General features: G+C 35.7%; 2 protein-coding genes across 3 annotated transcripts in view; one reads left to right on the top strand and one right to left on the bottom strand.

The window, feature by feature from the left end:
• Positions 1–18,350, bottom strand: part of LOC120420420 (ubiquitin carboxyl-terminal hydrolase calypso) — a 227,525-nt gene that overhangs the window by 130,337 nt on the left and 78,838 nt on the right. The window lies entirely within an intron of this gene.
• Positions 1–18,350, top strand: part of LOC120420426 (lissencephaly-1 homolog) — a 130,497-nt gene that overhangs the window by 96,613 nt on the left and 15,534 nt on the right. The gene's annotated exons all lie outside the window — the stretch shown is intronic.

Raw genomic sequence — 18,350 nt, 5'->3', positions numbered from 1 at the left:
TGGAACCAATTTACTGTTCGCCAAAAGTAGAGAGTGTTGATATCGATAATTAAAAATAGTTTTTTTTTCTTTTTTGATAGAATGAAAAATGAGTGGCTATCTCAGCAAGAAGGGTCGTATCAACAAAGTTCAAAAGTGCAAAATATAGAGAATTTTCTCAGCTTTTCAAAAATATTTTTTTCAAAGGTGGGCAAACATGTGCACTTATTTAAAAAAAATGAAAAACTGCGACTATTTTCAAAAAAGTCACCTAAATTTTAACTTGAAACGGTGCACTTTATCAAAATTTCACTGAAGTACTTTTTGATTGCAAATTTGATTTTACATCAAAAAATGAAGTTGAAAAGTTTTTGCGACCAAATTTTAGATTTTTTGAAAAAATCAGTATTAATTCAAAAATTCATAACTCGCTTAAAGATTTTTTGCACAACCTGGAAATTTCTGAAAAGTTGGCATTTTATTTCCTCTAAAACATATCAAAAAAATCAAAATTTTGCAAATGAAGTTTTAATGACAAAAAGTTAAATAAAAAATCACCAAAATGTTTTTTACCGCGTATTATTTTTTTTCAGTGTAGTCCATATCCATACCTACAACTTTGCCGAAGACACCAAATCGATCAAAAAATTCCTCCAAAAGATACAGATTTTTGATTTTTCATACATCATTTTTGTATGGCCAGCGGCCAAATTTGTATGGAAAATTATATAGACATACTAATGATGCAAAATGGCTTCTTTAGGCATACCGAAGGCACCAAAAAAGTTTAAAAAAAAATAAAATAAATAAAAAATACGAAAAAAATCGAATGACCGAAATCTGAGAGAACTGCTCATTAGCAATCGAAAAGTACTTTACAGTTTCTTTTTGATAAAGTGCACCGTTTTCAAGATATAGCCACTTAACGTTTAATTTTAACTGCAAAATTTTCGTTTTTCGATCTTTCAAAGTAGTGTCCTTAATTGTCCATTCCTGAAAAAGCTCAAAAAATGTCCAATCAAATTGCTTCAGAGACATCGAAGATTGGACCTCTGATTGCTGAAATAAAGCGAAAAAAAAAACAAAACAAGAAAATTGATTTTCAAATGATAGATAAGGTATTTTTAATCATTGGCATTGCTTAATTTTCACTTAGAACTAAAAAAAATGTCCTGAAAACTTCTTCGATTTTTTTTATTGTTCAATAATGTTGATTTCATGTTTCATACCTTAAATTAAATGATTTAAAAAAAAGAAACCTGTTTGAACTCTACACAGTAAAAAATTATGTAAATTTGGAAGGTGTGATTTTGAAATGGTTGAATATTACCTCTTTTATGATGTAATTTTACCTCAATTTATACTGAAAAAGTGACTTTACACGGAGAAAAAAGAGTTCCTAAAATCGTGAACAAGCGTTCATGAAAATGGGAACCACGAACAAAGTGTTCAAATTTCATGGTAGGGGAACAGCATCTAATTCCAGCGTGCCTCTAATGTTGGCAGGTCAGAACTTTGATATTCAATTAAAGCTAATTAAAAGCGTTTTCAACTGAAATCGAGTGATAAACAGCTCAATAAGAAGTGAGCAAGCAAGTTTCTATAAAAGTTTTACAAAATTAGTTGTTTAAATAGTGAAAATCAGCAAATTGGACGGAGTTAGGAGCGAGTGCTTAACCTGCCAAACATACGAGAATTTCCCCTACGTTTTTCAAAATCGTACCATGGGATTCGAACACTTTGTTCGAGGTTCTCATTTGCATGAACGCTTGTTCACGATTTTGGGAACTCTTTTTTCTCCGTGTACAACAGAAAAGTGGTAAAATTACACATTTTCGGAGGTAAAATTCCACATTTTTTCTGACATAAAAGATGTACCCCTTCCCAGGTGTAATATTACCATTATTATTTTTTTCTGTGTACATAAAGCCATGCAGGATGTGAACCAGACTGTCAAATGAGTTTTTGTCTCGACAATTTATTCTGAATTCATGAGTATTCTTGGGGGTAGGACAATCAAATTATTATTTTCCATTTTAAGCTTTTTTATAATGAAAGCAAAAACTTTGATTTTCTTGAAACTTTTTTTTTTAATCACGAGATTAAAATGCACTCAAATATTTATAAATACGTTAAAATCAAATTCAGTCAGACAATGATTCTATAGTTTTCTAATAATCGAAATAACTTGGAAAAAGTACTAATGTATTAAAATTCTTCAATGAATTATAGTGAGTTCAATTTGTTGGGTGGTGACGCGCGGTCAATTATGTGGCATTGTATGTGAAAAGAAAAGAATTTTATTTCGTGTTTCATCCTGGTTGGCTTGCCCACAAGCAGAAGAAAATCAGTTCAATTTGTTGGGTGGTGACGCGCGGTCAATTATGTGGCATTGTGTGTGAAAAGAAAAGAATTTTATTTCGTGTTTCATCCTGATTGGCTTGCTCAAGTCCTTCCTATATCATCGTTGATCGGGAGGCACGACGTCGTGTGAATTGTTGCATTAAAATAAGTTTAAGTATTACTGTAAATGACTGTAAAAAAGTCCTTCCTATATCATCAATGTCGTCTGGGTAATCGTGATGAAAAATTACATTTATTCAGTATTTAAATACCTGTGCGCGAGTGTTTTGGTGTGCTAATTAGAAAGACCTTCCCATAGCATCGTTGCTCGGAAGGCTCGCCGACGGGTCTGTTATGAAAGTCCTCCCCATAGCGTCGTAGCTCGGGAGGCATCGAAAAGCCAATACCTTATCCTACTAACCCAAAAAAAATAATCACGTGATGCTTGAAGGAGATGCTGTGGATTCAACGGTCTCAAGCGGTATCAACAAGTATATAGCGAAAAACTATGTGCTTGATGAATCTGCAACTTCAACTATCGGACTAACATTCCTCCCTTTTGTTGAACTGCAGGCTTCTTGGGAGGGCGCCGGTATTGACCAATAAAGTCGGGGTCTTCAGGGGTTAAACAGTGAACGGGTGGTTGGCTCCCACTGATCATTTTTGATTCATTGTTTAACTTCAGCTGATCTGTCAATAACGGAGTAGCAGCTCATTGGCAGTCAACCATGCTCATGCTCATGCTCATGCTCAAAATTCTTCAATGAATTATAGTGTCCAATACATTTCACAGATAATCAGACGTAAATTTCTTTTAAATTCCATCAGTGAAAAATTCAATTTGAATAAACGGAAACTCGTCCCGCCATTTTTAATTCCCCACAGTTCACTTACACGCGTTTTACATAGCATAGCATAGCATAGCATAGCATAGCATAACGGGTCTGCACCACGCTGTAGGGGGTGCCACAATGGTCAATTCAATATTCATAGACAATTTGATTGCTGCCCGGTACAACCAAGAATATCTACGAACGTAAATTTCCACACTGTGCTCCAAGGCTACGCCCATACAGTCCCGTGGTGATTTGGGAGGGGATGTTTTTGTTGTTCACTAGTGGCAAAAGTGCAGGGAACCCATGCGACTTTTAAAAGTGAACGGAATATTTTTGGGAGGTTTGAAATGGGGGTTAGAGGAATTTCATCGGGCCGATGAAAATGATTGAATGCGTAATGTATTACATGATTTGGATGTTAGTTCACTTACACGCGTTTTACAGTTGCTTTAAACTGTATTCAAACACACCACCTAACGTTTCATTTCTACGCTTTCACAGATAGATGGATCTAGTGAGGCGTTATCAATGGATTTTTGATAAAATGAACTTGAGGGTTAAGCGGTTCGGCGCTAGAACCTGCAGAGCGTTGATCACCGGTGTTTGCAACCGGTTCTCGCTACCCAAGATCACGATGACGCGAACGGTTTCGAGACCAAGACCGGTGTGTATCCGTACGAACCAAACCATGTTGCACTTGAATATTGGGGTTGGTTGCAACTGTGCAGCTGCTGCTTCGGTATTACAGAGGGGGATGAATGTTGTTTTCGGAAACCGGGTGGTGGATTCATTTGCTGGAAAATGCTAAAGAAGTTCTAAGTGGGTCGCGCAAAAGAAGTTTGCCCTTGGGGAGCTTGTGGGGGTAGGTGTGTAGACCGGTATGGAAAAGGTGTTTGTTTGTGAGCTGACATTTGAAATAAATTGTCACGACTTTGAATCCTTACGCTACCATGTTTGTACTGGCAGCCATACCTGACGTGAGTATAGACAGTAATGACATTTAATAAGATTTTCTCGTTGAACGTTATCATAGTCATGGGAAGCAATTTTGCATGCATTTTTGTAAGATTTGTTATATAAACTAAGACTTTGCTCCGACAAATTTCTATTCCACAGGAAAACATTGTAATTTGTGTTAATCCTACCTTAAGAACTAATCCCAAAGGTTAAACGGCACATAAAATTAGTCACACTGTCTGATCGACCTGTTAAGCAGACCTGGCAAAACAAATCAACCACCGGCACGATCCTTCAATCACCACACTTTTTTGCGGTTAAGATATTTTATTAATAATAAAACTGTGCTGTAATTATGCTCCACCCGGCAGAACCGAAGAACCGTTCGCGATCTCTGATCAACAGCAAATCTGCGAGTTGGTCGATCTGACCCCCGGGGTTGACTTCGACGCCACATAGTTTGGACGTGCGACTGCACGCCTTTTAACGTGGAAAGAACCACTCCAGCGTACATTAGTCTTAGTTTTATTTCGTTCGCGCTTGATAGCTCCTCTCTGCTGTGGGGCACGAACTTAAATTCAAATACAGGAAATTAGTTTGAGCTGTCCTCGTCGCGACGGAGAAACGGACGTTTCTTCTAGAATAATTTTAATTATTTAAGACTTGGCAGAAAATTAGAATTAGTCATATAGCCTCATGGCTTAAACCCGAGAGCGTACAATCTTCCGGAAAGATCGATGAACTCTAAAAGGACACTTTCTTGCGTCACATCCCCATAGGACAGCACCGTGGGCACCGACTCTAGGTCAGGCCAGATCCTTGAAAGATTGGCCGGAAATTCCCTTGTGGTTTTTAGTTTATGACGACGGCACGGGGGTCTATCTCTCTCCCCTTCGGATGACCTCCGCATCGTCGCGACAGCGACAACAATTCAGTTGTGTTGCTGAACTTGATCTCTGCATGGAGGTACCTCCTAAAGGTTGCATAAAAAGAAAGATAAGTGCAAAAGTGCACAAAACGAAAGCATAAAATACCGAAACAAGCTTGCCGGACTTGGGATTGGTTGGACTCCACACGAGAGAGATATAGGGCCACCGGTGAAGTTAATGACCGCAAATTACACCATCGAACCGATTGCCTTCGATTATCAGATCTCTGGGCGGGAAGGTGTGAGAATTGCCTTTTTGCTTCTGGAGATTTGATATTGGAGATTTGCGGATTTTTCGACATCAACATCAACAATCGACTGACCTTGGAACAATCGAACATTATTACTTAGAAGTAGAGCGTCCAATTTCCCAGGGTTACAAAATTCCCGGGAAACGGGAAATTTTCAACAAATTTCCCGGGAAATCCCGGGAATTCCCGGGAAATTTGAAATTTAACGAAAATTATTCTAATCCTGTTTCTGATTAATCTTTTGCAAAGAAATGTTATAGAACAGCGACTTTAATGGTCAAAATGAGTGTGAGGATCAATTAATGGCTTGACTGCTTGTTAAAAATCATGCAACTTTGAGAAAATATATAAACTTTCTAATTATTAAATCTTTCAAATCGTTCCAAATGATAGAAAATATTATTAGTATTTTTGTTGAGAAGGATTTATTTAAATCAAAGTGTTTGGATAGTGAAAATCTATGCTCCACAACCATAAAATTGCTTTTAAATTTGTCTCTTGTTAAAATAAAAAAAAACCAAAAAATTCAAGTTGTGAATAAATAAATAATCTTTAAAAATCTAATTCCTATCGCTTTTTAACTTGAAACACTATTTCATGAAATCACAACTCAAAGCTTTCAAATATTTGGAGCGAGTTTTTGAAATAAAGTTCCATTCTTTGAGTAAATTTCATATGATATGAAGTTGTTTTTAAAGGTTTTTCATGGTTTTATGATATGATTTTAGTTATATGGTATTCAGTCTAATAAATTAATTAGATTAAAATAATTTTGAGTATTTAAAAGTGGTTGAAATTCAACGATATTTTTTCATATATAACCCTCTTACGCCCTTGGTAGCTCACGTGCTTCATAAATTTATAACTTCAATCTGCAATTTCTCGAATACTTAGAAACTTCTCACACAATTTTTTTTAAATTTTATTATATCAGTTCAATTTCCATTCAACATGTTCAAGGTAAAAAAAAGTCAAGCAAATCTCAATGTTGATCTTGGTCAGAAGATGTACCCGAGCAGACGGAAATAACTTGGGAAGGTCAGTTTTTGATATTGTGAGAAGATCGAAATATGTTATTGGGATGATCGGATTAGTTGTTAAAATAACAAAAATCAATAACAAAGATTTGTTCGAAGAATAACTTAAACTGTTATTATGTTGTTATTGCAATAACAAACCAATAACACAGAAGGAATCATGAAGGAATAACAAAATTTGTTATTTTTTGCGGAGAGGTGGAGCAGCATAATTACAAAAAAAAATGTAATTTAACTGGTATGTCTCCATAAAAAAAAGTTATTGTTTTGGTTTATTTGTAATTTGCAAATAAACCTGCAGATGCCATAATTCCTCTGTACTAGTCAGGGCTGCAGAGTCGGGTTCCTCCAAGCGACTTTGAATCCATACTTTGAAGACAACTCCGACTTTGGATGCAGGATATGACGTCAACGACGACTTCAGCTCTCCAAAAATACCCGACTTCACACACGGCGTCTTTTTCAGGGGGGTAGTATTTTTTGAGAAATAGCAAGAAAACTGTCATATACATATGAAAGTGTGGAACATCCCCGTTCATTTGCGGGACGAACGAAAATCTTTGGTCGGGAAAAATCAAAGTTATCCTCATTTGAAGTTTTTGAACTTTTTTCCTATGGGGCCAAATTTCGTCTATTTCAATTTAGTATTGTTATAAGTCTACATGGGCATGATTTATGGTTCAGATCATATGATTTCTTATGGGAAATGATGCAAGGAACATTTTTCCTGAAGCACGCAAAGTGATTGAAAATAAGGGAAAAAAGTTATAAAGGTTTTATTGAAAATTTGGGAGATTTTCTGATAAAATTGCACACCCCTTTCCCAAAAACCACAATGTTTTTGATATTCAGATCATTATTTCGATGAATTCTTTTTTGAGAAATGTTTCTGGATCCATTGAGTATTTAAATCACTACAGAAAAGTGTAATTGGTTGGGTTTAAGCTCAACTGTATGTCACAGTTATGAATTTTGGATTTCACCGAATCAACATATTTTTGTGTGTTTTGGTTATAAAATGTACCGTTTACATTAAATTTCCACTTTTTTTTGTGAGTACATGGTCCACATGATATGTATCTAATTGAGCATGCAGTGTAAATACAATCACAGAGTTTCTATTTCTATGCCTTTTGTTAATTTGTATTTCCATTTGGGCTATATTATTTGTATTGAAACTACAGAGTTGAACTTGCAATTATTGGTAATAACATAAATATTGCTTAAAAATCATTAAAAAGTTTAAATGTATGTAAATCTATTAATTTAATCTCAAATAATTGAGCTTAACATACTAAACAAGTCTGGCATCCAAATTTGAAACAACGAACAATACAACAATTAAATTGTTTTGCTAAAAAACACACAAATAATTGATCACAGTGGCAGTGCGTGGCCGAATGGCTACGCTGTCCGCTTTGTAATCGGATGATCCTGAGTTCGATTCCCATCTGCTCCAACCTTCCATCGGATGAGGAAGTAAAACGTCGGTCCCGGCCTTGGTTGTTGTTAGGCCGTTACACAGAAAAAAAATGTAAATTTGGAAGCTGTAATTTTGGAAGGTTGAATATTACCTCTTTTATGATGTAATTTTACCTCAATTTAGACTGAAAAAGTGACATTACACCAGAATAGTGGTAAAATTACACATTTCCAGAGGTAAAATTACACCTTTTTTCTTACATAAAAGATGTACCCCTTCCCAGATGTAATATTACCATGATTTTTTTTCTGTGTAAGTTATTCCAGGTGTAGGAGTCGTCTCCATGCCATAAGTACAAACAACACACCAAACCAAGCCTACTCTGGTGGAATCGCTGGCGGCGGTTGGACTCGCAATCCAAAGGTCGTCAGTTCAAACACTGGGGTAGAAGGTTCCTTGGAGAAGAAAGAGGTTTGGGTGCTCTCCCCATTCAAGCCTTCGGACTCCTAGGTTCGAGCAGAAACTTGCAATAGAGACCACAAAAGACCTGGGGTCGTTAATGTGGATGGTTTGATTTGATTTTGATTTACAATATTATCACCTGACCTCAAAATAAGTACGAGATCTCTTGTGAGGCTTAATAAGACTAATACAAATGTGAAAATCTAATGGAAACGGTACATTTTACAACAAAAACAAACAAAAATATGTTGATTCGGTTGAAATCAAAAATTCATAAAAGTTGCTTACAGTTGAGCATAAACCCAACCAATTACACTTTTCTGTAGTGATTTAAATACTCAATGGGCCCAGAAACATTTCTCAAAAAAGAATTAATCAAAATAATGATCTGAATATCAAAAACATTGCGGTTTTTCGGAAAGAGGTGTGCAATTTTATCAGAAAATCTCCCAAATTTCCAACAAAACCTTTATAACTTTTTTCCCTTATTTTCAATCACTTTGTGTGCTTCAGGAAAAATGTTCCTTGCATCATTTCCCATAAGAAATCATATGATCTGAACCATAAATCATGCCCATGTAGACTTATAACAATGTTAAATTGAAATAGACGAAATTTGGCCCCATAGGAAAAAAGTTCAAAAACTTCAAATGAGGATAACTTTGATTTTTCCCGACCAAAGATTTTCGTTCGCCCCGCAAATGAACGGGGATGTTCCAAACTTTCATATGTATATGACAGTTTTCTTGCTATTTCTCAAAAAATACTACCCCCCTGAAAAAGACGCCGTGCACAGATTCCGACTCCAAGTAAAAGTTGCTGAAAATTTGCTGAATCCGATGCAGTCTCCGAGGTCTCACTCCAGCTCGAACTTCAACGTCAGCTCCGACTTCCTGGCTCTGTGAAAATAATAACAGTTTTTGTTATTCACACTTCAAAAATTCTCAATAAATAAACCATTTCCGTTAGGGAACATAACAAAATTTAAAAAAAATGAACTCTAAAAGTTAATTTAAACGGATTAATTTAAGCTTGAAACTCCATTTCATGGTGAAATAAATGACCCCGATGAAATTGGTCAAAATTATTTCATAGTTCTAGCCAATGTTAGTAAAATCCCTTAGGGGGTATATCAAATAATCAAAAAAATCAAGTTTCAAAATTTCAACTTTTTAGAATAATTTTAGCTTAAGGATCCCATTTCATGGCCAAAATAATGACCCTGACGAAATTGGTCAAAATTATCCCATAGTTCTAACCATTTTAAACAAAGTCCTTTAGGGGGTATATGAAATAATTAAAAAAGTCAACTTTCAAAATTTCAACTTTTCAGAATAATTTAGATTAAGGACCTCATTTCATGGCCAAAATAATGATCTCGACGAAATTGGTCAAAATTATCCCATAGTTCTAGCCAATTTCAGCAAAGTCCCTTAGGGGGTATATCAAATAATTTAAAAAATCAACTTTCAAAATTTCAACTTTTTAGAATAATTTTAGCTTAAGGACCCCATTTCATGGCCAAAATAATGATCCCAATGAAATTGGTCAAAATTATCCCATAGTTCTAGCCAATTTTAGCAAAGTCCATTAGGGGGTATATCAAATAATTTAAAAAAAAATCAACTTCCAAAATTTCAACTTTTTAGAATAATTTTAGCTTAAGGACCCCATTTCATGGCCAAAATAATGACCCTGACGAAATTGGTCAAAATTATCCCATAGTTCTAACTATTTTAAACAAAGTCCTTTAGGGGGTATATCAAATAATTAAAAAAAAAAACAACTTTCAAAATTTCTACTTTTGAGAATAATTTAAGCTTAAGGACCCCATTTCATGGCCAAAATAATGACCCCGATGAAATTGGTCAAAATTATCCCATAGTTCTAGCCAATTTTAGCAAAGTCCCTTAGGGGGTATATCAAATAATTTAAAAAATCAACTTTCAAAAATTTCAACTTTTAAGAATAATTTTAGCTTAAGGACCCCATTTCATGGCCAAAATAATGACCCCGACGAAATTAGACAAAATTATCCCAAAGATCTAAACATATTTAACCAAAGAAAAAATAATAACATTTTGTGTTATGGACACTTAGAAACTTTTCCATTTGTGCGATTTATGGTAATTTTATTTCTAAGTCAGTATACCGAACGAATAACAAATTTTGTTATTAGGAGAGTTTTTGAAGTGTATAACATTTCCTCTTATTAGCGTGTTATTAAACATTTTCAATATAATATCACTTCAATACCAAAATTTGTTATTTTATCAGAAACTGTTATTATTTTTTCTTCTTGAAGTTGAACTTCAGGATAAAATAATAACACTTTTTGTTATTTTAACAGGATTTGTTATTGAAATATTATAAATTTTGTTATTACCGTCTACCTGGGTAAATATCTTATTTTCAAAAGATATTACAAAAAAAACATTAAAAAAGGTTGTCAAAAATAAAATAGTTTATACTCATTCCATAACAGCGTAAGTTTTGTGGTCCAACATAAAAGCAAACAATATTCCTAGTGATGAATGCTTCAGAAATAAATATTATCTGAATTAAACCTTGACATGAAATTTACAGACAAGCTGATTAGTTCAATATGAACAGTAGATGGAAAGAAATAAAATCAAATCAGGTTCTCCAATTATTATTTTTTGTTTAATTTCAAAACATTGAAGCCAAAAAGGTAGGAAAATGTAAACTTCTGCTTGTATTTCGGGAATTCCCGGGAAATTTACAAATTTCCCGGGAAACGGGAAATATTTTTTTCCGGGAAATCCCGGGAATTCCCGGGAAATTTTTTCCCGGGACGGGAAATTGGACGCTCTACTTAGAAGTGGGTTGGGTTGTTGCAAAATACTTCCATGTTACACGTGTCGTTGCCGCAGGTGAATATAACACCCCTTCATAACATAATCGCTGGTTGTTGTTGCAAATTGTTATGTATCAAAAGTGTGAACCGTAAAGTACCCTAGGTGTTGAAAATACCTGTAGAACGTAAGATAATTTAGCAAACTTCCTTTTTCATTCTTTTAAACTGTTTAAAAAGTAGCAAAATTGATAATGCTTTTGTAATGAACTTTTAAATTTATTTCAATTCAATTTGTTGAAAATCTGACTATATTGTCCTGTAAAAGTGTTTAAGTCATAAAGTTTGCTCGGTTTGAAATTTTATGCGTAATTTCTAATGTCGAAACCATTTTTGTAAAATATTACAAAGACTATGTAAAGTAGCCCTCGGGAAAAAACCGGGAAACCCGGGAAAAAATTCTAATAATACAATTTGATTCTTTTTAATATTTACACAGAAAAAAATGATGGTAATATTCATCAGGAAATGGTGACAGATTTTGTGTCAAAAAAATGATTAATTTTACCCCAGAAAATGATGAATTTTCATCAGTTTTTGATAAATATTCATTACTCAAAAACAGAGGTAATATGCAACCTACCCAATTTTCAACATTCCAAAATTCAACTTTTTGAAGCTTACTTACTATCCAGGTTTCTACCACACTGAAAAATATACTATTCTCAGTTATGTAATATCTGTAAGCCCATACATCCCATTCAAATGCTGTCAAACGCAAACTTATAGGAAATTGGACGAGCTTTCCGGTATAAATATTTTCGAGACTGAAAAATCAAGTTTGTCATTTCGAAATTGCTAAAAACCATCAAAAAACCTATTTTTCAACCTTTTTATTTTTAAAACCGCTGTTTCTTCACAAGAATTGGACATACACAGCAAAAAAAAGTGTAAATTTGGAAGGTGTAATTTTGGAAGGTTGAATATTACCTCTTTTATGATGTAATTTTACCTCAATTTAGACTGAAAATGCGATATTACACCAGAATAGTGGTAAAATTACATATTTTCAGAGGTAAAATTTCACATTTTTTCTGACATACATACCCCTTTCCAGATGTAATATTACCATGATTTTTTTTCTGTGTAGCACATTGGTCAATATGGAGACATTTATTCAAAATTGTCTGAGAAAATCGATTCCCACCATCGGTTTTTGAAAATTTTGACCACTTTTCAAAAAAAACAGTGTTAGTAAATGATTTTTGTATTTTTTTTAGGAGAGACATATTATCCTGCATTTTTCGTGAGTCTTTTTGTAACATTTTTGGCTATTTCTTCAAAAATTTTGAACGAAAAAAAATCGTGACATCACCTTCAAATTTAGTTTTTAAATTTAAATATTTAAACATTGCATAGAAGTGGTGTGTATTTTTCTTTCAGTGTATTTCTCTCAGAAAGTCCGTCCAATTTCCAAAATACAAAAAATATTCAAATTACTTACGCCCTACTCAAATGTCATTTTCGAGTACAATTGGCTCCATATACACAAAAATGGCTTATATAGGCCTAGGATAACATGTCTAAAAAGTTTCATTGAAATCGGAGAGGGTCGGGTACAAAAGTACCAGAAAAAATCCTGATTTGAGCTGGAATTGCTCTGTGCTAATTTTCTATCGAATTTGCGAATCAAATTTCAAAAATTCAAAATAAATGATTATATAATTTATTAAGTCGTTCATGTCGAAACTTTGAAAAATATTTGCAACTGCTTTAACACAATAAACAACCGAATGAATTCATCATTTCATTTAAAAGAGATTTTTCGATAATAATTAAGAGGCAGTATTTGTAGATTCTGCTCGGTTTGTTCTAGAGGTTGTATCGAGGTGCTCCGATTTGGATGAAACTTTCAGCGTTTGTTTGTCTATGCATGAGATGAACTCATGCCAAATATGAGCCCTCTACGACAAAGGAAAGTGGGGTAAAGCGGGCATTGAAGTTTGAGGTCCAAATCAAATGAAAAATCTTAAAATTGCTCGCATTTCCGTAAAACTTCATCAATTCCAACTCTCTAAGATGCATTCAAATGGTCTTTCGAAGCCCTTCAAAATGTGCTATAGACATCCAGGATTGGTTTAACTTTTTCTCATAGCTTTTGCAAATTACTGTTAAAAATGGATTTTTTTAAAACCTTAATATCTTTTTGCAACAGCCTCCAACACCCATACTCCTATAGGTCAAAAGATTTCATGGACTATAAGCCTTTGGTATTAACTTTTTGGCCAATCGCAGTTTTTCTCATAGTTTTACGATTTTTCTAGAACAAGCATTTTACAACGTTAGTTTTTGCCCTGTAAAAGTTAAACCAATCCTGGATGTCTATAGCACATTTTGAAGGGCTTCGAAAGACCATTTGAATGCATCTTAGAAAGTTGGAATTGATGAAGTTTTACGGAAATGCGAGCAATTTTAAGATTTTTCATGTGTTTTGGACCTCATACTTCAATGCCCGTTTCACCCCACTTCCCTTTGTCGTAGAGGGCTCATATTTGGCATGAGTTAATCTTATGTATAGACAAACAAACGCTGAAAGTTTCATTCAAATCGGAGCACCTCGATACGACCTGTTTCACATCGGTGAAAAACTCGCTCTTAATCAATTAATTATTGCACAATATCAAGCAATTTTACAATAAGAGTGCATAATTGACAAAGGGAGCGCGTGGTCGTAAAAATATTCGGAGTGAAAAGTGATTTTTTTTGTGTGTGCCTTTTGTTTCGCATTTTTGTCGTGTATTGTGTGCTGCGAAGAGATTTGAAATTTGCTCGCGTTATCTAAATTTTAGAAACAGTAAAAATATACTGAAAATATACTGAAGTCCAGCCCATAGCACTTATGCTCGGTTGGCACGCGTTCGACTAAAAAAACTTTCTAAATCATCACTAATTTATCTTTCCGCAGCCGGCTGCCTAAGATTTAAAAAATTCAACCGTTTGGAAATTAGGCCTGACGAATGAAAATTCTCAAGCTTTATAGTTTATTGCTTACAATTTTCGAAAGCTATCCTGAGATATATGGGTAATTCTCCGCCAACTCACACGAAATCGGGAAAAGTTGTCCCGACCCCTCTTCGATTTGCGTGAAATTTTGTCCTTAGGGGTAACTTTTGTCCCTGATCACGAATCCGAGGTCCGTTTTTTGATTTCTCGTGACGGAGGGGCGGTACGACCCCTTCCATTTTTGAACATGCGAAAAAAGAGGTGTTTTTCAATAATTTGCAGCCTGAAACGGTGATGAGATAGAAATTTGGTGTCAAAGGGACTTTTATGTAAAATTAGACACCCGATTTGATGGCGTACTCAGTATTACGGAAAAACGTATTTTTCATCGAAAAAAACACTAAAAAAGTTTTAAAAATTCTCCCATTTTCCGTTACTCGACTGTAAAAAATTTTGGAACATGTCATTTTATGGAAAATTCAATGTACTTTTCGAATCTACATTGACCCAGAAGGGTCATTTTTCTTCATTTAGAACAAAATTTTTCATTTTAAAATTTCGTGTTTTTTCTAACTTTGCAGGGTTATTTTTTAGAGTTTAACAGTGTTCTACAAAGTTGTAGAGCAGACAATTACAAAAAAAATAATATATAGACATAAGAGATTTGCTTATAAATATCACGAGTTATCGCGATTTTACGGAAAAAAGTTTTGAAAAAGTTGGTCGTCATCGATCATTGCCGTTCATCGTCACCCGCGACAGACACGGACGGCGAAACAAAGAGAAACGCAAGAAGTAACTTTTTCAAAACTTTTTTTTTCGTAAAATCGCGATAATTCGTGATGTTTATTAGCAAACCCCTTATGTCCATATATCAAAATTTTTGTAATTGTCTGCTCTACAACTTTGTAAAACATTGTTACAGTCTAAAAAATAACCCTGCAAAGTTAGAAAAAAACACGAAATTTTAAAATGATTTTGTTCTAAATGAAAAAATGACCCTTCTGGTTCAATGTAGATTCAAAAAGTACATTTAATTTCCCATAAAATGACATGTTCCAAAAAAAATTACAGTCAAGTAACGGAAAATTGTAGAATTTTTAAAACTTTTTTAGTTTTTTTTTTCGATGAAAAATACGTTTTTTTCGGAATTCTGAGTACGCCATCAAATCGGGCGTCTACACCCAAAGTTAAAGAACGAGGGGATAGTCCTCACGAAAAGAAACGTGAGGAAGTGCAATATGCGAGAGTATAGTCCTCACGCGTGTTCATTCGTTCATTGGAACTGTTCATCCTTTGAGTGGCTTATATGGACAAACGACCGCCACTTAGTCACCGAACCATGGTGGCCCATACGGCAAAGGCACGGTTCAATATGCCGAAGGTCTTGGGTTCGAGTCTCGGTACCGGTACTTTTTTTTTTTTTTGATAGATGAACTTTTTTGGAAAATGAACCATGAGTAAAGTACTCTCGGTAGTTTCGGGATTTATCCTCTCCGTCCGCACACAGTACCATTTTACTACCGAATCGTGCTCTTTATCCTCTCGTATGCCGATGCCCAGTTCTGGGTGTAATTTTACAGAAAATTCCCTTTGACACCAAATTTCTATCTCATCACCGTTTCAGGCTGCAAATAATTGAAAAACACCTCTTTTTCGCATGTTCAAAAATGGTTGGGGTCGTACCGCCCCTCCGTCACGAGATATAAAAAAAACGGACCTCGGATTCGTAATCAGGGACAAAAGTTACCCCTTAGGACAAAGTATCACGCAAATCGAAGAGGGATCGGGGCAACTACTGTGTGAGTTGGCGGAGAATTACCCATATTATATAGTCGTCGTCGTGCTAACTTGCCGTACGTGCACCATTTGACCTTCACAGATCCCCAAAATTCGATTTCAATCCTGAGATATTCAACGCAATTTGAAAAAAATCCGTGCATTTTTGTCACTTTACATATGAAAGTAGTTTCAATCTTGTCGTGCTATCTTGTCACTCTGTCACTGAAAATTGATGTAAGTGCGACAACTGACCGTGAAAATTGATGTAAGTGCGACAACTGACCGAAGGGATTTCAGGTCAGAACGCGTTTGACGCACGTACAAGTTAGACTACCGTAAACATTTGTAATTATAAATCGGGACTCCGGCAACCAACTTCAACCAAACTTCGGTTTCGTGTTTCAAAATGTTTTTTGATAAGCATAAACTTTCAAAATAAGCACTTTTTAATCTTTTTTTTAATTTTTATTGAGTACCATGCATTTCCATTAGTATGAAAAAACTTTTTTTTTCTGAAAAACACAATTTTTACCGATAGAATATTTTGAATCGAACATATTCTTAATCAGGAAGGTAATATTTTGATTCCTCCATACCGTGCACAGCAACAAAATCTAGTGTTTTGTCTCGTTGGAAAGGTATTTTTCTAACCTATTAAACGATGTATCACGAGATGGATCCGGATATTTTTAAAGGCTTGAAATTCCATGCCTTTATTGCTTACATCGCAAGTCATGATTTATTCATGTTATTTGATTTTTTGTATTGAGTCAACGCTGCACTTAACTGAAGATGCCGCCATTTGAGTAACCGCAACATACCACTGCTCAAACCTCTATATCTCGTTCTTCAACCTTGTGGTTTATCATAGAACTGCATCTTCACGCGAGAGTTCTACCCCCAACGAGTAACATTTAATTCTAAGCAGTTTAGCACGGTTGCTTCATCGCTCCATGGTTGGTTACCTCTTAGAGTAGGGACACCACTTATTAGTAAAACAATCACGGCTCGCTTTATCGCTAACCGATCTTTTAATCCCTCTCCACTTTATTATTTTCAACGGTTCCCGCGCCTCAACCCCGGTGGAAAAAACAATAGCCAATTCCATTCAATTGTGGGCCACTACGCTAACCCACTGAAACTCTGAAGTGTGTACCTGGAGTTCCGAGGAGGGGGGTGACCTTTACAGCAACACCCCGGCCCGAATCCGGCCAATTCCAGCAGCTTTCAATTTCAATGTTCTCGAGCCCGTTTACAACTTTGGACTTGGACTCCACGTCCCCGCTTCAGCAGGTGTTACGGTTGCGGAGGAAAACCCGTTTTCTTCTATAAGACCCACTGAATCGAGAAAAACTGCAACTGCATTAGCCTGCATTAGCGCGCGGTCGTATAGTTCTATGACCGTCATCGGTTCGCAACGCGCACAGTTGCGCAAGCTTCTCGGCGTGCGGTAGCAGCTATGATCTTCAAAATGCAGTTTAGCCTACCTGCGCGTTCTCTCGTCGTCGTGGCAGTGAAGTTCGAGCAGGGGTCCTAATAAATTCACCGGTGTTTGGCCAGGCCGACCGGTTCCGCACCGAGATTCCATGGTTGGCCAAGGTCAGTACGGTTGCGGGTTTGAAGTGCAGCGACCCCGCAGGCTAATATTGGCAGTTTGGTATAGAGCCAATTTGAAGCTGAACGAATCTTCGTGACGGAGAGTGCTGAAGGGTTCTTGGGCGATCGTACGGATTAAAGTGTGGTGATTGGGATCTTGTTATGTTTGAGAATTGCGCACTACTGAACTAGTGACTGATAATTTTAGGTTGAGAATGGTGGCGTGGCGCGTGCACTGAGGGGCTAAAGACCTTATTAAATTTGCGGTGTGAAATGGTTACGAGCTGTTGGGTAAAGACCATGATCAGTTATTACACGAGGGGGAGCTTAACCTGATATGAACTATGGGTGCGCTTTGATTGATATGAATTGAAGCTGGTCAGAGGTTAGCAATTTATGACTTCATCATGCCTAATAATTGTGTAGAGCCTCAGTTCTTACTGTATTGTCAACAATTATGATCCATGAGTTCTTTAATTCGTATTAAATAAAAAACAGTGCTGTATAAAAAAAATTGATTTAAAAGTATTTTAAGTGAAATTTTGTATTGTTTATGTTTCCCCTCGAGTTGAGCCTGCGCAGAAATTATGTTGGTCGGTGTAATCAACCAAAATTTGTCAGCAATTTGTACTCCACCAATGTCAATGCCCTGTGCAACGCACATGATATCTCGATCTCGACTGAGATCGATGCTAATTACAACGAAAGGGCGGCTAATTTTTGACCAAACAAGTTCGAACTTTACCTTCACCACACGCCGCACGCACACGCAGTTTGTTCAAGAACCCGTTCAACGCAGCGCCAATCAGTGATAATCGATGGTGAAATTCCAACGCACCAATTGCAACATGCCACAGTTTTAGGCCCAACGCAGCGATTCAGTGGCTAAAAATGCTAATTAGAGCGGTTTAGTTACTCAGAAACAGATATGACCTCTA

The sequence above is a fragment of the Culex pipiens genome, chromosome 2, assembly GCF_016801865.2.
Source record: "Culex pipiens pallens isolate TS chromosome 2, TS_CPP_V2, whole genome shotgun sequence".
NCBI lineage: Eukaryota > Metazoa > Arthropoda > Insecta > Diptera > Culicidae > Culex > Culex pipiens.
The sequence above is the reverse complement of the archived record's forward strand: the minus strand, read 5'-3'. Positions and strand labels throughout refer to the sequence as shown.